Here is a 12,964-nt window from a genome sequence, read left to right as displayed (position 1 = left end):
ACTGGAATATGCTTTACTTCAGCTCCTGCAAAGAAGAGGTGATAGTCACTTTAACCCCATAGAGTTGGCCCGATCTATTTGCAAATAAAGGCTACAGCTAAGCTTTCCCGAGGCTGTAGGGAGACAGCAGCCAAGGAGCGAGCTCTGAAGGATCAGGCACAGCTCAGCCCATGGGAGGCAAGACCACTGGCGTCGCCAGGCTGGCCGGGAAGGTCGTGCCCATCAGGTCTGTCCCCAGTGGTGCAGGAGGCATCACATGCTGTGAGAGCCTCAAACAGCTGTCAGAGGTTGAAACTGGCACAAAACTTCAAGCCGTGCAACCTCACTGTTGCAATGATTCTATGTCACACACGCCCCATTTTCATTTCTGCTTCACTGAAGGCAACATCACGTTCACGGGAAACAATATAGCCACAAGAAGATGAAGGTCTTGCAGGGACCATCCTGAGACCTCTGTCTTCCAGTTACAAAAAACAACTGTTCAGTGCAGCTTTGCAGAGGCAGAGGAAGCTGGAAGTGTCTCCACCCCTTAAAACAACATGGCTACTGGAAATGAAATTTCCAAGTCCAAGGAGCACTGCCTGCCTTGAATTTAAAAAAAATGCTGAGCACACGCTGCAGTGACTTGTGTTACATCCTCCTGGAGACTAGATGGGTTCCTCAAAAATGAAATCTTGCTTTCTCACTACTTCTAGATTTTAACATAAAGGACGAGGCCAGTTCTGGAGAGAGGTGAAGCTGGCGTACAGTGCTGCCATCTTCAGTGATGCTCCATGTTACTTGGCTCACACCTACAGGTGTCCTTCAGCCACCACAGTTCTGTCCCATGGAGGCTCCCAGGGAGAAGACGACAGTGTGGAGGCACAGCTCCCTCCAGATGCCTTCCTGCTTGGGCTTCCACTCATACCTTTTTTCCCCCCCTCCTTTGCTTTCCTCAATGGCAGACCAAAAAGGGGACCTGTAAATATAGAAACTGCTGCCACACTGCTATTGTCTCCAGCACTCATTTTAGGATGTGCCACAGGACTTTATCTTGCAAATCCCATACTGAGCAGGGTCTTACTGTGTGTGCAATTACACCCTTTGAAATTACTGGGTTCTTTCCTTGGGCAGGAACTAGCCGCGTGGGTACTGGAAGAAAATAATATTAGACTCCTTTGAAACCAGAGGTGATCAGGAAAATAATTAAATTTGTCAGGAAAAAAGGGCTGAAGGTGAATTCCCAGTAGCTGCCTGCAGCCAGAGGAGCTGGGATGTGGCACACAGGGGTAGAGAAGACACTTTGAACCTCCTGAGAAGACACTTAGAACCAAGACCATTGCTGATATTTCAGTTAGATAGTCAACAGAAATTTGTTCACTTCCTCCGTCTGCCCGACAGCATCTCTGCCCCCTTCCTCCACATCTCTTCTGAATACATTGGCCAGCTTCAGCCGCACCTAATAGCAGGGTGGGAACTTCAAAAAACTAATTCCTTATTAATTTGGGGTGGCAGGTGGGACAGAGGACCCAAAGGCATGCCCTCCCGAGGGTAAGGCTGCAGTGTGTGCCCAGCGGCTGCCTGCGTGGTTTCCCCTGCCCCTCCGGGGGAGGCACGGCTGTACGTGCCCCTCGGCCAGCCGGCGGTGGAGGGACCCCGGGGAGCTAAAAATCCTGGGGGGAGGCCGGCAAGAGCTGAGGAAAAAGGGTATGGGGTGGTCTGGGGATACCACGGTCTGGGTTCAGGGAAAAGAGAGGGAGCAAGACCTACGATGGTGAGAAGAAAATTTAAGGAAGGGACACGTCCAGCATTAGCATAGGGGACAGAAAATGGTGGAAAATGCACTCCATGTGGCTGTCCAACTGCGCTGTGTCTCGGCCAGGTGTCTCTGTCCAGATCCAACTACAAAACACAGCAGTGGAAATACAGCCATGGAAATACAGCCATTTTGTAGGTTATGGGTTTGCATGATAAGTGCCTTTGCTGCTCCCTTCTCTTTGAATATAAATACTATTCCCTAATGTCGTGCCATTTGCGGTGCCTGCTGCAAGGCCAGGATGAGTAGCTTGATCAGCCCTCGAACATTCATTTTTGCCTGGAAGCTGCTACCAAGTCTCATGAAGCATCGCACTGGCAAGGACCAAAGCCCCAAAATACATATTCCTCTGTCACTCAGAATAGAGTTTCAGTATATATAAACTCATACAAAAGTTTTCAATAATAGACAGTTTCAGGATTAGAATAGGATCAGCTTAACTAAAAGCAGCCTGAGATCTGGCTGAGGACTGGAGCCATATTTTCCCCTTCATTTCTTCGTTTCATCTCAGTGCTATATCCCTAATAATCCCTTATGGTTCCCCTGCCTGAACAGAAATCTCTAGGATAACCAACATACAAATATCCCAGTGACTTTCAATAATAAACATTCAGAGAACAAAGAATATTCCCGGAGGTTAAAGATCAGTAACAATCACAAGTATTTGGTTCCATGAAAAAAAAAAGTTGATTTTCTTTAAATGATTGACTTCAGATTTTTTAATTCAGTAAAGAGAAAACAGAGGAAATTGATCCAAATCGAATACAAACCAGACTAAGCCTTAGCACAGCGGTCATCCATTTTACAAGGACAGCTGAGTTCCTAACGCTGCCAGAAAAGCCTTCAGCAAAACCCTTGCTTCAGCTTTTAAAATCTTTCCATGAAATGACAGTTAGATCATCCCTTACCTGTAACATGAAAAGCTTATTTTGCTCTAAAAATGCTTCTTTCTTTCAGCTGTGGGAATCACCTTTGCACAGGTTGGTAGTGTCCGTCTGTGCTTCTCCACACAGTTTATAGTTCCTCAGACTCGCCCTAGAGGTTCAGCAGCTCAAACATTAACAGCATGGAGAATTATTGATTCTTAATGACTAGGTGTGGTATGAAATGGCAGCCACGTAAGGAAGCAATGTAGCTCCGAGATAATTTACAGCCTTCTATATTTTTATGTCCTTCGGGATTTTCTTTCTGAATTCAGTTTTTTCGGTGGGGCTGTGAGAAATGAACACACGGGGCATGGGTTGGAGCCACAGGGGGAAAGTTGTTCTTTCTGTAGGAGAGGAGGTGGAAAGGAGAAGGCATGGGCCTCGGTGGAGATAACGTTTGCTACTTGCCTAGTCGCAGGGATAATTCCCATTCAGAAGACAAGAATTTGGACATAAAGGTGACTTGTTTTCACAGCAGATCTGTGCATGGGAAGGACCCAGCCTAGTTATGAGAATAATTCGCCAGTGATCAACTCAGTTCAAATTCTCTCTGAGCTCTGCGACAAATTTACTTCAGGTAACTTTGAGCAAATCACTCTATTTGCCCGTTTGCAGACACTCATCTCATAATTGATGTAATCATTACTTTCCCTTGTGTGTTATCTTTCATGTCTGTTTGGGTTTTCAGCCCTTCAAGGGAACCAGTCCCTGCTAGTCTCTGCATTATAGCACCTGTAGTAAGGGGAACTGAAATTAACTGGACTGTAAAGGACTATGGTAAAATAAATAATAAACAAGATATATTTGGAAAAAACAGACATTTTAAAAAATCGTAATCCTTAAAATGTTACACTTTCTGCCAACTCACTTTTTAATATGCTTATTTCAGAAGTTTTGAACAGGCTTATTTTATTCTTTCATGAAATGTTACTTTTCATCCAGGTCCTAACTTCTGCTTTCAATTTCCTCAGTATGTTAGATTGTTCTTGAACATTGTTAAATTATTTGTGCAGTGCGTTAAGTATTTTGCGGCCAAAGAAAGAAGCTTTTAGAATCGATTACAGCTGGCAGGCATACAATTCTGGGAAAGGTAAGCTTTCTGTTTGTGCTTCAGATCACACTTTTCCCTAGAAATCAGTGTTTGTTTCTCCAAGAAAAAACCTCTAGACTGTGCTTTCAGCATGCTTTCAAACACAACTGTTCTCCCTTTGCTCATGCACTCAGAATGATTCAGACTTTCTCACAGCTGCCTGCTAGCAGTGAGTTATCTCTAGAGCACAGCTCAAAACCAGCAGTTTCCATTAAAGCATTAGAACTCATTGTTAATGATTTCAAAGTAAATATAATAAGGGGGAAGGAATTGAGCTTTCTTGGAAATATGTTGACTTAAGTGACTTACATGCAGATTAATTGTGTACTAGTTGGATATGAATGAAAAGTACTTTCAGCATGAAGTATAAATTCCAAAACAGCCAGAATTCATACTGCGATAAAAAATTCACATAAACAAATTCCTAATAACATTTTTAGCCCACCTGTACATGACAAGTGCAGAATAACTCAAGTCATGATGTCAGAAGTCAGAGCCTCATAAACAAGTTAGGCATCTGTCTTTCAAATGCTAGAGTCTCTGCTTGGAAGTACAAGTATTAGGAAGTGCATTTGAAATATAAATTTAAGGTACCTAATATACTTAAATGAATGCCTATATTTTTTAAAGTCATTGGAAGAGGTGAGCCTGCTCATCCCTAGTGTCTTTCTCCAGCTGAAATAATTTCCCAGCCGCAGAGCAACTGCTTACAGGTTGTAACCACGCAGGAAAAAAAATCTCCCATGTCAAATACATTACAAAGTCCAGAAGCACTTAAGGCTTTACAACAGTCATAACACAGTGCCATAGATAAAATCACAAGAAGAAACTCAGCAATGAGACTGGTGCCTTGAGCCAGCTGTTTCTCTAAGTAAATCTGATGAAAAGAAGGCAAATGTCCAGGTGTTTATTGTGTGAATCATTGTTCAACGAGTCATTTTTTCCAGAAACAACTCAAATCATTAGTCACATCCTTTTCACTCTTCCCATTTATGAGCTTTGTCATTCCTCCCTCGCTCCTTTTTAATTTTTTCTTTGTCTTTTTACTTTTGCTCCTTGTTTCGATTCACTTGGTGTCTCTCCATGTACCTCTTCCATTTCCAAAACTAACGGGACCTCCCTGACCTCAGCTTCTTTCCCTTTCTGCTTGTTTAGAAAATATTTCTTTTATGGATCTCTTAGGGCATGATAATTTCACAACATCATCAATATGTGTCAAAATGAGCTAGCACCAGTGGAGGAAAAAGAAGCATAGAAAAATAATGTTTAAAAGAAACTCAAGTTTCTGGTTATCTAGTTCCTTTACTTCTCCTGAGGCAGAATCAGCTACACCTGCAACCTCCCCGATTGTAAAAAAGGCAAATAATGGCCACTCCCAGTCTCCATAGGTAATCCACTGTCGTACTTCCAGGCATCCACTCATTCACATTGTTGTCCTCTGGACACTGCTCAGTCACTCTTCCCTTTGCTGATGAGCTGTGCCCCAGACACTCCCAGGTGAGACTTCCCAGTGCTGCTGAGGACCAGGCTCTTACAAACGATATTTCCCAAGCAATGCAACTCTTACCAACGCACTTATAAATTATTTTCATATTATCTTCATTGCATTGGTAGTTGCACTTCCATAATCCTGATTTTGTCTGTATTTGCCTATGCTATATATTCACCTTTAGTGGTGTAACCTACTTATGACTGTCTTTGTGCTTCCTTTGTGAGTTTGAGGACACTGAAGAGCTCGATTTAACAAAGTGATTCTTACTACCCTTCCTAATACTACTTCTGCATTGGGACATATTATGCCCTTCATTTCATTTATACAGAGACCTGGTCATTCCTGCTAATGCTTTTCTTTGGTTTGTTTCCTATGAAATTCTTCTTATCGTTAATCTTATATAGAAATCTCCTTTTTTCAAGTCCATTGTCATTTTTTTCCTTTCCCTCTTTCCCTTTGCAAGGACTGTGGATTCTCATCATGGTATAATTGCCAGACACTTACATCACTCCTATTTCCTGTACTCCACACTTCAAAATAAATATATTAATGCCCATCAACATTTCACTTTTTTTCCTGACAGTTCTTTCTGAGCACTTTACCCTTCTGTATAAACAGTCCACTCTCAAATTATTCAGCCAAATCTCTGTGGTTCTCATAATCTTGAGAACATATTAAGTGTTACATGGCCCCATGTTACTTGCATTTAAGGTGTTCTTCAGACCTTCCTTTTATATCTCTCACTCTGTTTTGATAGCCTTGTCCTTTCCACTGTTTATATCCCTGTTCACATTGAGATAATTTATGTTTATACAGCGGTGCAAGGTGTGGTGTTGCAGAGAGGGAACTTGGGCAAAAAGCACAAACCAAGAAGATCAGATGGACACAGCTTTGTGAGCAATCATCCAAAAACAAGAGGCACCATGGTAAAGGGGATAAGGGGGGCGAACTATGTAGGCATGTGTTGGGATAGGAACAAAGCATGACACTGATTGTTCAGCAAGTTCCCAGCACAATTTTTGTACTGTGGGGCTTCACCATCAGCCCCCTTTGATCCTCATTTAAACCCTTCTTGCTAGCTTAGCCAACAGGAGCACAAAAAGGGTAAGCAGATGTATCCAGCAGTTCACAGTACTAATGCTTGATGGCCAGGGTCAATGAAGCTGCACCACCTGTGCACCCTGTTCCCTACCCAGGAGATATAGCCCTTGAACGCCTTTGCCTTGGATCAGGAAAATCTTACCTGAATCATCCCTGTTCCCAGAACTTGATACTCAGTTTTGACCTGTTAAGCTTAATTCTTGGCCAGATTTTTAGTGCCTGTCTGGGGGAGCAGGTAACAGCACCAGGAGCTCAGGTGAGCTACCTTAAATGGACACTGCCTCAGAAGCAGAGACACTGCTTGCTTTCTTCCTTGGAGCTGTCATTGTGAATTGCTTATCTGCTGTAAGACATGGGCTCTGTCCTTCCTCAGGGAAGCTCACAGGCTGTTTCCACCCCACTGAGGGGCCTGCTCCTTCCCCACTGTTCCTCCTATATATCTCCAGTGTCTTCATTTGGCTATCCTTGGAGGACTCCATATCCATTACATTGATGAAATTCTCCCAACCACTGATGCATCTCAGCCTAGCCACCTCCTCCAGTAGCCTTCACCCTCGTGGTACCTTGTTCTCGACCCCAACCAATGCTACCTCACAGTTCAATAAATCCCCACCGAGACTTGGGCAGAGATATCCCAAGCTGGTTTCATTTGCAGATTCCTCAAAGCAGAAGGAAGCTGAATCAGCAGCATGCCTGGCTCTGATGAGGCAGCACATCCCCACCTTTGTTCCCAGAGGGTCTCCTTGAAGACATTGCTCAGCCCCAGCCCCGCAGAAGTTGCCCCACGCATGAAGTGCTCCCAGACATGGTGTCCATCTCCCCCAGGCACAGACATCTGACTTCTCCTACCGCACACAGACGGACCATATTGGCTTGCCTTCTTCATCACTGACAGAAGAGGCCCGTTGAGAAGTTCCCCCATTTGCTGCCATCAAGTCCTGGCCCCTGTTAGGTGCTGAGGTAATGCTGTTAAACTCCTGGGCTATTAAACTTGCCCAGGTCAAGATGATAGATTTTAGTTTCCCTTTTTCTTCTTGCAAGCAATGACATAATGGAACCAAATGGCTCTTCTGGAATAAACGATGCATATTCTAGAGATTACTTGTGTTTACACTACTTATTGCAAGACCTCCAAAGGAGATTAAAACTTGAGCTCTGTACTGAGGCACAGGAAAATTCACTTTCTTTCAGCATGCTGGTGTCCTCTAGCTAATTCTCGTGACGTCTTAGGGTGGCATATGCATTAGAATTTATGAACTGCATATTTCAAAAACATATTTTTTCCTTCTAAATGCAGAAGAAGCAATTTTTTTACCTCTTTTGCTCATTACTCAATACATATAAAGACATATCCACAATTTGCACAGCTCAAAATATATAATACTGTGTCAAAATAAAATAGGAAACCCAAGTCTTTTCTCAGCTATAGGCTGTTTAGAAAGCGTGATAGTATTATGACATGAAACAACCATCAAGCTGGCAGGCTGGCACTAGATTTTGTTTATTCACACACATATGTAAATGCAGATAGCCCTAGGACCTGTGAAGCAGATGGTCTTAGAGCACTCTGTCATCTGGATGTACGTGCCCACCTGTAGGACACTGGAATAGGCATGATAAAACAAACTAGTCTCTAGGGCTTTGTTTATCACTGTGATCACAGATTCTGCTGCCTGGACTGTTATATATAGCAGTCACTGGGTAAAAATCAGAAATAAGCCTGGGAGCAAAGCCCAGATGCTAAGATTCCCTCTTCAGACTGCAGCAGGACTCAGGTGCTCTTCATTTCCCTTCTCTGCTCATCAGAAGTCACAGCCAGGCAATCCCCACAGACCCTGGGGGGGAGACCTGGGGCTCTGGGTCCCAGGTGTAAGGACAAACACCTTCCTGCAGGCATCCAAGCCCCAGAGCAGGGGCAGGTACTCATGTCCAGCCCTGTGCTTAGCCTTCCCTGGTCCCCAGCACTGCACAGCTCACTGCTTCGCCTCCTCACCTCCTGGGTTTGCCCTCCCTTGGCGTTTCACTGTCCCTGTTAGCTAGGTCAGTAATAAGGTCTTGGAGCTTTGGGGATGGATTTTACTCCAAGTGCTTGAGAAAAAAGCCCAGCAGTGTTTAAGTTTTTTCTTATAACTAGTTCTCAACCTCTTTCTTTATTAAAAACTACTATTACAATATGCAATATGCATATCGTGCAATATGCGTATGGTGCATATGCATATATGCAGTATGTATATGGTGACTGACTTACAAAGTAAAGCCAAAGCAAAATTCACTGCACCATACACACAAATCTGGGCAGCCCCATGTCCCGCAGCGCAGCTGGGAACCTGGAAAACTGGCCTTTGAATGAAAACATCTTTCAAAAACCAGCACAAGTGACTGGAAGCTGATGCCATTTGTCTCGCTCCCTCCCGCCCACCCAGCTTTGAATACAAAATGAGTTTCTGCTGCTCAGGCTTTCCTGACTCACTTTGCCCTGGCTGTGTAAAACCAGCAACAGGGCATCAGTCCAAGACCCTTGTCTCAGGTTTGATGAGTCCTCTAAATGGTGGGATTTACTGTTGCCATGCTAATATAAACCTAAGAAACAGAGCATTTGACCAGTGAAGACAAAACTGCTTCAGCTTTATAGTTTATAACCAGTTTGTTCTGCTGGGATGGGTTAAAAGAAACCACGCGCTTTCCCTAAGCAGGGATCAGACAATCCTGGCTCATTTTCCCCTGGTTTTAGCCCTTCTCTTCTCCACGTAGCCAGCGTTCAGACTGACACTGCTTTACATCACAGGGTGGAACTTTTACAGCCTGATAAGATACCAAGTGTCTCCCTTGAGCACAGTACCTCTCATAAATATTTGTCCCAGCAACTGTAGTAGCAAGAAGAGCAGCAAACTTCAGCTCATCAGGAATTCTTACTGATAGCTGAGTTTCCAGAGTACATTTCCCTAAATAATATCTGCATTTCCAACACTGGCTTCTGTAAAGCCTTTGACAAGGGTAGGAATTGGTAGCAGGAGACTGAATATTTGCATTGATTTTGACTAGCAATGAAGGTGTGTTATGTCTAAATATCAAATTCAGGGTTCGTTTTAGCATACATTCTTTTCAGAGGAACTGCCAGATGGCCATAAATGTAATTCCTGCTGGAAAAATTGTCACAAATCAGTTCTATTACTTCTCATCTCAGCAGGACCATGAGGTCTGGCTGCAGCCATGCCTTCCACTGGAAGTGTTATGAACTCCCAGAGAAGTGCTAGAAGTGGACTTGAGCCTTCTAGGGATCTGGCTATTTCATTTCAGAGTCAAGTTATATGGCTCACATCATAAACCTGAATCAATGCTGAGACCGACCTTTATCTATTGGAAGGAATTTTACATGCATTAGAGGCCAAGCTGAACGTAAATCTCATTTATTTCAATTACCTACTTTGGTGATCAAGACCTGGTCACACAGATGAGCCATTAGAAGATGAGGCCTAGGGTCTGCGAGAGACAACTGTGCACATTTTGTGTTGCAGCCACCTACAATGAACATTATTTAAAGTACTAATTCTTGTGCTTAGAATAGAAAATGCCAGAAATACCGCATAATTTTAACTTCTGCCAGCAGTGGATAACCAGCTTTCATTGGCACACCATACACAAGCTGGGACCTCAAGAGACTATTTCTGTGACTAAATAGCTGTGGTATTGGGCTGTCAGTGTATGTACTTCATGTTCACTTCTTCTGTACTTCCAAAGATTGCAGTGCAACCATTTTAGCTCTTTTGCTGTCTCATTTGTGACTTATATGGAAATGCCTCCCTGAACATACACCTCTGTTTGCTTGACATTAATGGAAACTACATGACTTAATAACCTCCCTCATCTCCCACCTTAAAGCCTCAAACTTGCATCTGTCTCATTACCTGTCAAGTTAAAAAGGCAGCCAGTAGGATAAATTCATCAATTCAGAGCTACCTCTGCCTTTTTGCATCTCAAGGTCAGTGCAGCCAGAGGATGAACCAGCGCTTTTACATCACAGTGCCCGTGAGCAGAGGTGCAGCAGTACCAACGGCCATCCTAGACCACCGGGATCCAGGACCAGCAAAGCTGAAACTAAATGCTGTGCATTCAGGGGTTAATTTCATGGTCAAAGACAACAGGAACACAGGACAGACTTCCTCCTGAGGAGCCCGAACACAAGGTTAAAGGTTTCACTAAGAAACAGAAGTGCAAAGCCATTTCCTTTTACCCCAAGACTCCAGCGAGCTGTTGCAATCGCCTGGGCTCGGGTCAGAGCAGCGCCTTTAGTCTGCTTTCAGGTTTGCATTTCCTTTCCGTAGCTACTTCCCAGACCATATCCCCAGCACAGGTACAGCAGGGCAGGGCTGAGCAAACAAGCGCTTGGCGCCCAGCAAGCTCACTGCCGGGGCGCGGATTCTCCTCCCAGTCCAACGGGAGACCAGCATACTTCAGTAGCACATCTATAAAAGAAAAACCAACTTGTTGAAGAACAGTTTGCCTGAGCTTCTTGGTTTTAAGGGGTCTTCTGTAAGTGCTGAGTGGACCCAGCAGTTCCTGGGATATTGAATAAATTATATCAGTTACTGGTTAATGATAAATTTGCATTTAGCTAATGCATTATAGGAGTTCCAAGTATTTTGCAGACTTGGATTAATCCAATTCTGCAAGATCTCTGTAAGAAAAAATATCTCCTTTCCACAAAAGTAGTGCTGCCACCAATTCCAGGAATTCAAAAACCATGATTCAGGCCCCAAAATACCATGATAGGCTTAAAAAGGTTTTAATAAGAACAACAAGATGAATGAATGTCTTTTTATACACCTTTTGCTGTGTGACTCATAATGTTTCTTTATAGTTATGAAGAGTAGACTTCTTTTGAACAAAAGGAAACTTCTCACATATTCGTAGAATTGTAGAAGCTATCAAACAAAAAATAAGATTGTTTCAACACAGTGTGCTGAGAAACAAAAATATAACTTTGTCTGAACTTTCTATGTATTCTTCAAATGAATTAGTATGCTGTTTGGAACTACAGAGATATTTAGCTCCTATCTTTAACTAATCTAAAGGATAAAGAGGTTGTTATCAGTCTAAGGACTTTGAGTTATGTTCGTGAAACAGTAGTGCTGGTAGTAAATTTTCATTAATTACTTTTGCTGGGAAGTTATACAGCACCATGAGCAACTAACGTAGAAAGAGAAGCAATGCACGTCCAACACCTTTGATGTTTGTGCAAGCTACTGTGACAAGATCACAGAGAGGAGAGATGGGATGAGGACAGGGTGTTGCTCTTTGTGGTAGCTGGTTGGGGTTTTTTGATAAAACTGGAGGGGGTTTTTTGTCCTTTATTGCCCAAAACATGTTTAGCTGCATTCCTATTTATTTTGGACTAATTTTAATTTTTAGTTCAGTCCTCAGAGCTCTGCCTTTGATAGGTTTTTGCTGAATTTCTCTTAGCCTTAATCTATTTGCATCTTTTGATTATGGTGATGCATTACTTGCGGAAAAGTGTCTACTACTTTTCTTTTTTACTCCTCATATTTCAAAACTAAGAAAAGCTTAGTTTGTGATGTGTAAAGTGATGTCCATCACTTTAACTCTTGTGGCAGTGGTTTAGGGGGGCAGCTGTTCACCAGCCTGCACCCTGCACAGGCACCTCCAGGTGGGTGCTGCTGTGCACCCCCTCGCCCCAGCCAGCTGTGCCGGAGGGAGGGCATTCCTGTTCAGCCTCAGCTGCTTTAACTGCAAACTCGGGCATCTTATGTCCAGGTCAACTTCATTTACAGCACTGTGCAGCGCTTTGCACCACACTGACCGAGACATTCGGACGTCTTCCCTCTACTCTGCTGCAAAGTCAGCGATTTCCACTGGAGTGGGCAGCAAAGGAGGAATAATTTCAACCTTTGGGGGAAAGACCACCTTTGTCAGACATTGACACTTTTGTTAATTCTCTCTTAAATGACAGTTTTATATTAAAGGTCTTTTTTTACTAAGAATTGAATTATGTTTACTTTAAAAATGCAAATCAGGTTATTTTATTAATCCCTGTTAAGTAAGAGTCCTTTTGCTTCCAGTGACACCTTAACTCAAAAAGAAATAAGGAAACACAAGGCCATTATTGCATTTGCTATTCTGGTTATTTTTTAAAGCACGCATGAGAGAAGTAGCAGGTTTTGACAATGGTATAGCTTTTCAGGTAAAAATAAAAGCTGGACTTGTATGTATATAGTTTGACTACAACAGGATTTTTGCAACTAATTCCTATGAAGTACTAATTACTCTTACAGTTGGTAACTTCATGTCACTGCAAGTTTTTACTAAATTAAACTTGGTGAGCATGACAGAAGCAAATTTATTTTCCTTATTTTCTTTTTGTTCTTTGTTTTTTGGCTGCTTATGGAATCCAGTTTTAAATATGCTGCATTTGCAGACTTTCTGCTATATTTTAAGAGTGAATGTCAGTTTTGATGGGTTTAGGTTTGTTTTTCTTTGCTTTTAATATCTAGCTACTATGGAAGTTATGTGTGTATATTTTTATGTAGATAATTTCTAGGTTA

Source organism: Ciconia boyciana, chromosome 2, assembly GCF_034638445.1.
Source record: "Ciconia boyciana chromosome 2, ASM3463844v1, whole genome shotgun sequence".
In the NCBI taxonomy this organism is placed as follows: Eukaryota; Metazoa; Chordata; class Aves; order Ciconiiformes; family Ciconiidae; genus Ciconia; species Ciconia boyciana.
The sequence above is the reverse complement of the archived record's forward strand: the minus strand, read 5'-3'. Positions refer to the sequence as shown.